The following is a 12427-nucleotide window of genomic DNA, read 5'->3' on the forward strand; positions in this document are numbered from 1 at the left end:
ACTGGAGTAATATGATCAAATTTATTGGTTCTAGTCAGGATTCTAGCAGCCGTATTTAGCACTAACTGAAGTTAATTTAGTGCTTTATCCGGGTAGCCGGAAAGTAGAGCATTGCAGTAGTCTAGCCTAGAAGTAACAAATGCATGGATACATTTTTCTGCATCATTTATGAAGGCAGTTACATCATCAATGAAGACAAGTGAGCCAGTTCCAGTGGCAGCCATACAGTACATGCCCAAGCCATAACACTCTCTCCGCCATATTTCACAGAGGAGGTGGTATGCTGTGGATCTTGGGAAGTTCCTTTTTCTCTCCACACTTTCCTCTTGCTATCACTCTGGTACATGTTGATCTTTGTCTCATCTGTCCACAAGACCCTTTTCCAGGTCATCCACTTTTGGGTCTTCCATGGTCTACCAGGCTGTTTACGATTGCTGAGCTCACCAGTGCTTTCTTCCTTTTTAATGATGTTCCAAACTGTTGTTTTTAGTAAGCCTAAAGTTTTGGTTATGTTTCTGATATTTTTTCAGCTGGATTTTTCAGCCTCATAATGGCTTCCCTGACTTTCATTGACACCTATTTTGTCCTCCATGTTGACAGACACCAATAGCAGACTTCAAAGGCAAACTCAAAGCCTAGAATCAAGACTACACATTGATAGCTTTCTTATGCCTGCACAAATCATGTGACGGAACACTCCTGACTAACCAGAAACACCTGTCAAGCCAATTGTCCCAATACTTTTGGTGCCATGAAATAGGGGGACTATGTATAAAAAGTATTGTAATTTCTAAATGGTACAACCAATATGTACACAAATACCCTCAAATAAAAGCTGATAATCTATACTTTAACCTCATAGTAATTGTTTGATTTGAAATCCCAACTTTTGGAGTGTAGAGCCAAAAAAACTGTCCCAATAATTATGGAGTGCACTGTAGATAAAGGCCTTCATTTCCAAAATCTCGAGCTATCCAGAGCTATCCATATAAAGCCATATCTCCCCTGGGAGATCATACAGTATGACATAGCCTGATTCACTCAAACAAATCTCGATTGAAATGAATGAAGCCTTAAATGTGTGTGTTTGTTGGTTGTGTGCACATGTACACTACTATTTTTCTGTATAAACTCGTGTAAGTTTCTATTTCCTAAGAAAAACCATTTTTCCAACTTGAATGTGCACTGGTTTGAGTCAGAGGGCCTTCCCCCTACCCAACATGAACCATTCAATGACAACTTATACACTACACAGGTAGCATAATAACAGCTCCAATTACTTCCCCGTCTATATATAGCCTACAGATGCTTATCATGTATTGCAACATCTCTGCCATGATTAACTTTCCAAGGAAGGAAGGGAACATTCAAGATTCAAAACTTTATTGCCGTACCAACCGAAGCTGTTAGGAAATTGATTTAGTTCAGATTATTACAGCGTCAAAGGTACACATGAATATACATCTTTATACTTGCATAACCTATACATACAGTAGATACAGTGCACATAATTCATGGTAGAAAAGTTAAAAACAAAGGGAATATAAAACTTTTGTCTAGTCCAGAGTAGTTCTGGGTAATTTCTAAGATAGTGTTTCTTTCAGTTCAAGGTTCTTGGGCTCGATTCAATCCATAGCACGGAAGATCAGGTAATGGGGCTCCCGAGTGGCGCAGTGGTCTAAGACACTGCATCTCAGTGCAAGAGGCATCACTGCACTACCTGGTTTGAATCCAGGCTGCACCACTTTTGGCCGGGATTGGGAGTACCATAGGGCGGTGCGCAATTGGCCCAGCGTCGCCCGGATTTGGCCGGGGTAGGCCATCATTGTAAATAAGAATTTGTTCTTAACTGACTTGCCTGGTTAAATTTTTTAACTTTAAAAAAAAAATCCAATTGAGCCAACATATGCAGTGTTTAGTCTCCACAAACGTGGGAACATTGCTTTTACATGTATATTGCGATGTAGCAAAAGTCTTCAGCACTATGGATTGAATCGAGCCCTTAGCTACTGAGCCAGTAGCTCACTGCTATGCACTATACAGTAGTATCTTAAGATATACCATATGAAAGGGTGTGTGATTCAACCTGTACCGTGCTGTGTAGGGATAGAGAACAGCATATGGTGTAGAGTGTGGGAGGGGGGTCTTCCCCAATGTTAAAGAGGGGGAACCCACTCTAGGTCCTTCATACAGGGTGTTCCCTCTCCGTTCCCCTTTCACACTGTAGTACACAGAACCATTCAACTTTCAGTGAAGTCAAATTCATATAATTAAATTATAAAGACGAGTGCAAATGTAGTGTTCATGCAATTGAATGATACTTAGATACTGGCATATTTATTAGAAGTATTAGAACTGAAGACACATTTGACAAGATGCACATTCCATCAAAATAAGTAAACACAATATAATAAAATATATATTTTAAAAAGCCAATTAAAGTAGGCCTTAGGGGGGTGGGATATTGATCATGCAAAAGGAAAACAATTGAGGCACTATTTTCAAACAAACATTGAGTAGGCCTACAATAGAGTACGATGGAGTGTGTGACTTTATTATTCATTGATATTGATATCAATCAAAAGTGTAATATTTTGCCATAAAATCCATGTTGATATGCCTGATATCTACCTTAACCCCTGTCTCTGTCTCTCTATCGCTCTTTCTAAAGCAAGACACTGCCCTCTTGTGCCAAAAATATGCATATACTGTAAGTATATCAACAAAGCTCATTTAGGCAGAATTCAATCATTGTGGATAATGCATCATGGACAAGTCCACAAAATAGCAACAATTCATATTGGCAACTACAGTTAGTATTCACCCAAGGAAGGTTAGGATCGGAGTGGCTTCATACTATATCAATATCCAATGACAATGTCAATAAAATATCATTATTTGAGTGCACAGGGTTGTGACAGGAAGCAGTCAAGGTTATCAGCCATAATAATCAGGCACCTCTGATTAAGCATAAACACCCGGAGTAGTAGCAGAAAATCTGCAATGATTGAATCCCAGCCTTATTCACATGGTTTAGTGTCTGTTAATCTCCCTAAGCATTATGGCACATGAGGTCCTGTTACATCATGAACATAGTCACCGTTTAAGGGCGTTGCTACTGTAGGTATATGGTAAAATCAGGTGCCTGCACCAATATAATTCCATATGCATATTAGACTGTAGCTTGTTTTTTTTCTCACAGTTTTCACATAATCGATCAAGGCTGTTATCTTAATTTAATTTTGGACATACCTACTGTACAAGTTTATTCATCAAATAATATGTAAAACATGACTCGGGTGGAACATTCTAACATCAAATCACCAATTTACTCCCCATGACTCAACCTTACTGTTCACTGCTGAGGTTTAAACTGGATAGACCTGTTTTAATGTTTGCAACACTACTAACTACACCTTAGAGTATTTAGATTTCCTCCTAACTTCAATCACAATTCTTTTTTCAAGATAAAAACATAGTACAATAATATTTGTTTAAGACATGATTAGCTACTCAATTTATAGGAGAGAAAATTAGTCTTTATTGTCCATGTCACGGGAATGGTAGAATGACCTTTCTATTGTCCATAAAGTGTAGTTACTAGTCAGCATTTGCGAAATGTGGAAATTTCACATGTGAAATCATGTGATTTTCCAGTTTTGAAATCATGTGTTTTTCCAATAATGACTGACATACATTAATCCTGACTAGTCAACAATTATGTGCATTCTACTGACAGCAGTATTCACACTCTATAGTTGTGGGGTGATGATGACATTGCTGCCAACTCTCTTCCATTGGGGGCCCATGTTCATGCACCATTGGTTTAACACATGCTACATTACTACTAGCACATTAGTGGTCATCAATTACTATTAGGGCTTTCTTCACAATTACTTTCTGTTACTACTTCCCCTAATCCTGTATACCATTCAATCATTGGCCCATTGTCTTCGTACAGGTAGCATCATTAAATGCATTATTATTTCATTTATTTATTAAATAAAATGTATTAAGAATAGAGTGAGACGTTAAAAAAGAGTTTCTGAAACTTTGGAAAGGCAAAATAATTTGGTAATTGGACATTAGTAAACTAAATCAGAAGGATCTCGTCCTTTATGTAGTGGGAGGACAATTGTCAAGTTAAAAATACAGGTCATTGGTTCTGCAATAAGTGGGTCAGAGAGCTGCAGTAAGAAAGGATCAAGTGAATCAGCCCCTAGGTTTTTTTTTTATACATCAATCTTTAGCAAAGCACTTAGTACATCATCAACATCAAAGGGTTGAAATGAAAATAAAGTATGTGAGTCTGTTAGTGCATCATTCTCTCCAATCTGTTCTGAGGTGACTAAATGACTCCCTCTGTTGGGATGATATGAACTTTCAGAGGTTATCCTTTCAAACAGGTGGCTAGCTGAAGCAACATTTAAATTAAAAGCATCACTAATATCCATTTGGTCTAGAATTGGACCAGAGGCTGTCAAAACCAGAAGGGGGCAATGAGGGGCTGGTGTTTTGTTTCAAATATTTGACAGAAATTGGCTGGATTACCACTACTCTCTGATACGCAATTCAAGAAATGTGTTGATTTTGCTTTTTTAACATCTATTCGTCAAATATCTGAAGGACTGCCAATCAGATGTAGAATCAGTCCGTTTAGCCTTAGCTAAATGTATTTCTCAAACAATTCATTATTTTAGTCAGTTAAGAACAAATTCTTATTTTCAATGACAGCCTAGGAACAGTGGGTTAACTGCCTTGTTCAGCGGTTACTAGTCCAACGCTCTAACCACTAGGCTACCTGCCACCCCATGCGTACACCAATGATAACGTCTGCCTTTTACTTGTACTTTTTTGTATGCAAATGTTTTATCTGCTACAGAGTTAAACAGGGAAATAAAACAATTAAGGGCCTGATCCCGAGTCAGTGAAAGTTGACTAAACCCCCCCCCAATCACTCAACCCCAGCTCAGACAAAAATAATGCACCCAAAATACAAAATAAATAAATGAAACAAATAGACTCTGTTAAACTCAGATTGAGTTGGCTTGTCTGTGTGCTGGAAGTTACATAAAACTTTAGTTTAGGCCCACTTCTACAGGTACTGCAGTGTACCTCTTACCACGGCGATGATCCATATTTTTCTCCTATAAAATATAGACAATTGAATAAGATACAGGACATCAGACATTTTACAACTTCCAGTTCTATTGTTTTCATATATTTACATTCCCAGAAATGTTGAGAATCCTGAAAATATACTGTATCTCTGACAAAGTACAAAGAACACATACCAGACAACTACAATCAATACAAAATCCAATGTAAAATCCAATGAAAAATCCAATGATAACGCTGGCAAAGCAAATGAAAATGCAAGTGAAATTGTTCGACCAGTTGGAATTTGCGTCATTTCCAGATGTCTCTGTGTATGAAAAATATATTAAATCAATAGAACAGGCCAAATCCTCATACAATGGTAAAAGGAACACATACAAATATTGACAATTAATGGGAAAAAAAGAGCTTTGGAATTAGGCTATATGTGTTCAGTACAGAGGACACCAGGGTTTTTAAATGTATAGCTATATATGCATCCATCTTAACACTACCCTAAAGCTTCCATCTCTTATACTTTATGATGTATTGAGATTATAATTACCATTTCTGGGTTCATCAGCTTTCTCTGCTGACACAATTGATTGTGTCGACAATGCTGCAAATATGGCAAAAACACAACTTAAAAATAGCATTTTAAAAAAACCTTTATTTAACTAGGCAAGTCAGTTAAGAACAAATCCTTATTTTCAATGACGGCCTAGGAGCAGTGGGTTAAAACTTCTCTAGGGTAGGGGGCAGCATTCGGAATTTTGGATGAAAAGCATGCCCAAATTAAACTGCCAGCTACTCATCCCCAGACGATAAGATATGCATATTATTGGTAGATTTGGATGGGAAACACTCTGAAGTTTGTAAAACTGTTGGAATCATGTCTGTGAGTATAACAGAACTTATTTAGCAGGCGAAACCCCGAGGACAAACCATTCAGAATACTTCTTTTGAGGTCACTCTTTTCAATGGGTTTTCATTGGGAAACCAGATTTCTAAGGGACCTGCTTGCAGTTCCTACCGCTTCCACTGGATGTCACCAGTCTTGAGAAATTGGTTGAGGTTATTCCTTTGTGTAATGAAGAAGTACGGCCATCTTGAAGTAGAGTCACTCGAAGTGTCCTGTTTGTTGGAGGCGCGAGACCAGAAAGCTAGCTATAGTTGGTTTTAATCCTGTATTGAACACAGATCATCCCGTCTGCAATTTTATTGATTATTAACGTTAAAAAATACCTAAAGTTGTATTACAAAAGTAGTTTGACATTTTTTGGCAAAGTTTACAGGTAACTTTGAGATATTTTGTAGTCACGTTTGAGCAAGTTGGAACCGGTGTTTTTCTGGATCAAACGCGCCAAATAAATGGACATTTTGGATATATATCGACAGAATTAATCGAACAAAAGGACCATTTGTGATGTTTATGGGACATATTGGAGTGCCAACAACAGAAGCTCGTCAAAGGTAAGGCATGAATTATATTTTTATTTCTGCGTTTTGTGTCGCGCCTGCAGGGTTGAAATATACTTCTCTGTCTTTGTTTACTATTGTGCTATCCTCAGATAATAGCATCGTTTGCTTTCGCCGAAAAGCCTATTTGTATTCTGACATGTTGGCTGGATTCACAACCAGTGTAGCTTTAATTTTCATTATCTTTCATGTGTGATTTAATGAAAGTTAGATTTTTATAGTAATTTTCATAGTAATTAATTTGAATTTGGCGCTCTGCATTTTCTCAGGCTTTTTGCCAAGTGAGACGAGTCCCGCCTAAACTCCGATTTTTGGATATAAATATGAACTTTACCGAACAAAACATACATGTATTGTGTAACATGAAGTCCTATGAGTGTCTTCTGATGAAGATCATCAAAGGTTAGTGATTCATTTTGTCTCTAATTCTGCTTTTTGTTACTCCTCTCTTTGGCTGGAAAAATGGCTGTCTTTTTCTGTGACTTGGCTCATACCTAACATAATCGTTTGGTGTGCTTTCGTCGTAAAACCTTTTTGAAATCGGACACTTTGGCTGGATTTACAACAAGTGTATCTTTAAAATGGTGTAAAACACTTGTATGTTTGAGGAATTTAAATTATGGGATTTCTGTTGTTTTGAATTTGACGCCCTGCAGTTTCACTGGCTGTTGACGAGGTGGGACGCTACCGTCCCACATACCCTAGAGAAGTTAACTGCCTGTTCAGGGGCAGAACGACAGATTTGTACCTTGTCAGCTCAGGGATTTTAACTTGCAACCTTTCGGTTACTAGTCCAACGCTCTAACCACTAGGCTACCCTGCCGCCCCATTAAAACATGCACGTTGACGTAAAGCTGCAATAATGTATATCAGAACATAAATCAGTTTTGTTCAAAATATATAAATGTTACTATAACTAAATTAATAGTGACACAGGTACACCCTAAATGCTACCCCATAATTGTAATTTTAATAATTATAGTACCATAGGTAAAACAGCAGTACATATTATAAAATGTGTGTTTGAGTGACAAGATACATACCTTGTTTAATCTTTATGGTGCATTTTAAAGCATTGTTGTTAATAATAGCAGAGGGATTGAATCCACATTCGGAGTTATTTTTGCAAAAATTCTCCATTAGTTTTTTACATGTTTCTTTCTCCGAAGGTTCAGTTATTTCATGCTTGCATTGGAACTCGCCTAGAAAAATATCACATTCTATTAGGCAACACACGTAAAGACTACATCTATAATGCCTTATGAATTACACACTTATACCCATACGGAAAAATTATATTTAAATCAATTGGAAATATATGTAAATATATTGGGAAAATGTATTTATCAAACATAAATAAATAAAATATGTCAAATACACACTCACACCTCACAACCTTCTCCACACCGATGACAATATTGAGTCTTTAATTGATCTCTGGTACCTTAGCATTAGGTTCCCAAAGAGGTGTTTTGCATGCAAAAGTTGGATCATTGAGTTGTTGTTGAAAAAATTCTGCAGCTATTGAGGTATAGCCTACTGCCACTTATGAAACAGTAAAAATAAATGAGGTGTTAATTTCGAAAAGACACTTGAACGTAGAACATGTCTGTAAATATATATTCAAATATATTTTTCCAGAGTTGTCAATCACAATTTTAAATGTTGCAGAGCCCCGCCTCAAACTGACAGAGCAACCTTCACAATTTAGAAATGTATTCCGAAGGAGAAGAGGAGCTGTCACTACCAAAAGCTTTCTCGTGGATAATGGCAATTTATTTGATTATAGATTCATAACATTGAATTAAAATATTTTTTTTTACCTGGTGGGTGACAGAGGAAGAAGATCATTTCTTCAACTGCAAGCAAGAATTTTCAGCAAGCTTGTTAACACAGCTAACGTTAGCTGGCTAACTAGCTACTGCTTTAGCTTGCCACCAACATGCAGTGTGACTGACCAAGGTAAGAATTGTTTTGAAAATTAAAGTTGAGTAGAGTTCAGTACAGTACAGTTAATGTCATGCATGTATTAGCCTATTAGCCTACCTGGTGTGTGAACTGCTGATTGCTAATAACTTGCAGATAGTTGTTGACACATCAACCAGGATTAAGGGTAGGGAAATTTGTGACTTGTTTTGGTAATCAGTGGCTGTATTGGAGGGGGAATGGTTTCCCAGGCAATTAGTGTAAGTACTTCAGTCTCCCTTGGTTTCTCAGCGGGAGCTGTAAGCGGCATTCGTGTCAGTGGCAGTCTCGTCGCCAAAAAAAGACTGTTCTGCCGAGTTGTTCTGTGGAGTTCTGAGAGGAAGGCTCCACACCACTGTTACGTTCCCCAGTTTCCGTGTTGTGGTTTTTGTTTGTATGTGCGTGTTTCAGGATGGATTCCTGAAATTCCCACCAAGCAGCTAATTGATCGGCCCCATTGCTAATTGGAGTTGACCCCGCCCTCTCGTCAGGGGATAAAGCTGTATCCCATTACAGACAACTTCTCCAGCTATATAAGCCAGTGTTCTGATGCTCAGAAGAAGAGATGATTAGTGTGTCCTGTGTAGGTTGTTGTTAAGAGAGCTGATGGTTATGTTCTGTATTGGTTGTTGCTCAGAGCGCTTCTTTGATTTTTTTTGTGTTGGTTGTTGCTCAAATAGTTTGTGTATAGTATTTTGTAGCCGGTCCTGCAAGGGGTGTGTATGCCAAAAGGACTGTGTTCGTGATTAGTAATTATTCTGTTTTTTGTTCCCAGGGGGGAAGGGGAAGGCACCTAGGGAGTGTTTAGGCAAGAGGCCTGCGGGCATACATATACACCCCGTAGTATTGTTAGGATTTATGTTTATGCACTATAGCCTGCTAGCATATTGTTTGAAGATGAATATTGTTTTGTTACACACACACACAAACAATACAGATGTGTGTGTGTGTGTAGGTGTGTAATGACTGACCAACACAGGCCATAAAAGCTGTGGTCAAGCTGGAGAGGGGAGGGGTGCATCTCTCTAGGCCAACCAGGGTGGTTAGGGCACTGATCAGTACCATATTAGGAATTGTTTGAGTGAAGAATCAAGGGAGAGACACAAGACGGAGCTAATCTACCCAGCAACCAGATGTGGACAAAGGAAAGCACTAAGGGACTTGGACAAGTCCGGGTGCCACCAAAGGCGGATCAAGAGTTTAAACCGCGCTCAGCCTCTACTATGTTAGGCCAACTGGACGAGTTGGAACTAAAGCTGTCATAGTATAAGAACTGCTATTTGAGTACATTCCACAGTTCCCTGCTTTACCCTGCGTTGTGATACAGTGAACCCGTATATATACGAAAATGGCATTTACCATTTATCAATTGAGTTTAATTAAAATACTTAAAATATATTCCGTGACTCTGAATCACATTTTGTCCTGATACCAGATTTGAACTGACGCAAATCTCTTTCAGTATGTACTATGTCTATACACACTAGATAAGACCTGGGCGGACCATCCCCTGTATTTTGGTTGGTGCGGTAAGTAGTGGATAGGCAGGTAAGGTAGGAGAGGGGGCTTTGACATTTACTTTCTTTGCTTCCATCAGCCCCTTTTCCCCATATTACCGTGTGAAGGAATAAATTCTCTGCTTTTGTCATCCTTACTCGCACCTACAAATTCATACCTCTTTCTCTCCACAGGGAGTTGAGTTGTAGCAGGGTGTTGCGTTCCCTCTTCCTAGAGGCGTACGTAACAGCCACGCTCCCACTTAATATCTTACTGAGTTATATTCTGATCTCATGTTTGCTCTTTTGTAGCTTTGCCAACTATGTGTGTGTTTTCTATACCTGTTTGCTCCTGTCTCTGTAGGCCTAACAAAAGCTCCCCACCCCTTTGCTGCAACTCTTCTAATTTAGTGCACCATGCACGACCAACCCATGTGGAATTCAGGGTCTCTGGCAACGTTTGGAACTGCCAATCTGCGGTCAAGAAGAGCGAGTTCATCTCAGGTATGCTGCCTTTCAGTCCCTTGACTTTTTGGCCCTGATGGAGACATGGATCAGCCCAGAGAACACTGCTACTCCAGCTGATCTCGATCTGACTACATTTTTCTCTCATAGTCCAAGAGCATCTAGTCATTGCACAGGGCTACTCATTTCTCCTAAGTGGAGATTTTCTCTTCTCCCTGTCACCTGTCCATATCCTCATTTGAAATCCATGCTGTTACTGTCACTTTTTCACTCAAGCTTAACATTGTTGTCATCTATCACCCACCAGGTGCCCTTGGCGAGTTCCTCAACGAGCTTGACACCTTGATAAACTAATTTCCTGACAATGGCTCAACGCTCTTCGTACTTGGCGACTTCAACCACCTGATATAATTTCTTTCCAACTCTCTTTCCCCTACTTGCCTCTTTTGACCTCCCCCTTTCCCAACCCCCTGCAACTCAAGGCAGGCGATATGCTTGACCTTATCTTTACTAGATGCTTTGTCTACTAATCTCACTGCAACCCCCCCTGCAGGTCTCTGATCACTAGTTTGTTTCCTTTTCCATCTCCATTTCCTCCAACCCTAGCCACTTAGCCCCAACCCAGACGGTCATGCGCAGTAGCAATTTTCTCTCTTGCTCCTAATACTCTCACCTATTCTATCCAATAACCTCTCCCTTCCCCTTTCTTCCCGACCGGTGCGGCCCTCCCCTCCTGCTCCGTGGCTTATTGACTCATAGTGAGCTTACAGAACAGGGCTGTGGGCAGCTAAGAGAAAGAAATCCAACACTCAACTCATCTGATGTCAAAACCTGTATCCCTTGTTTCTTTCCTTTCCAAAACAATTTTGCGTGCAGTATAACAAGTGTTGATCCGATATCTCAGAAAGATCTTGACTAACCAGTCAGTCTTCAAGATGGGTCACTCAACTGAGACTGCTCTTCTGTGTCACATAGGCATTCCGCACTGCCAAAGCTGACTCTCTCCTCTGTTCTCATTCTCCTAGATCTATCCGCTGCCTTCAACACCATGAACAATCAGATCCTCTTCTCCACCCTCAGGGCTGGGCATCTCAGGCGCTACACACTCTTGGATTGGAGCCTACCTGGCAGGCCACTCCACCAGGTGACGTGGAGACGTTCTGTGTCTGCACTACATACTCTCACTACACATGTCCCCCAGGGCTCGGTTCTAGGCCCTGTTCACTCTATACACCAAGTCACTTGGCTCCGTCATATCCTCACAGGTCTCGCCTATCAGGTGGCAGATGTCTCAGCTCCGATGTCGGCCCACCACCTCAAGCTCTATCTCATTAAGATGGAGCTGCTCTTCCTCCCGGGGAAGGCCTACCCACTCAAAGACCTCCATCACGGTTGACAATTCCAGTGACTTGCTTCTGCAGGTTCATGCTCAATAACATCCGTAGAGTACTACACTTCCTCACACAGGAAGCGGCGCAGGTCCTAATCCATGCACTTGTCTGGACTAGTGCAACTCGCTGTTGGCTGGGCTCCCCACTTGTGCCATAAAACCCCTGCAACTTATCCAGAATGCTGTAGCCTACCTAGTTTTCAACCTTCCCAAGTTCTCCCATGTCACCCTGCTTCTCTGCACAATCCACTGGCTCCCAGTCGAGGCTCACATCCACTACAAGACCATGGTGCTTGCCTACAGAGCAGCAACAGGAACTGCCCATCCCTACCTTCAGGCTATGCTCAAATCCTACACCCCAACCCGAATAATCCGTTCTGCCACCTATGATCTCTTGGCCCTCCCACCCCTATGGGAGGGCAGCTCCCACACAGCCCAGTCCAAGCACTTCTCTGTTCTGGCACCCCAATGTTGGAACCAGCTTCCCCCTGAAGCAAGGACAGCAGAGTCCCTGCCCATCTTGTGAAAGCACCTG

Source organism: Salvelinus fontinalis, chromosome 38 (assembly GCF_029448725.1).
Source record: "Salvelinus fontinalis isolate EN_2023a chromosome 38, ASM2944872v1, whole genome shotgun sequence".
Lineage (NCBI taxonomy): Eukaryota > Metazoa > Chordata > Actinopteri > Salmoniformes > Salmonidae > Salvelinus > Salvelinus fontinalis.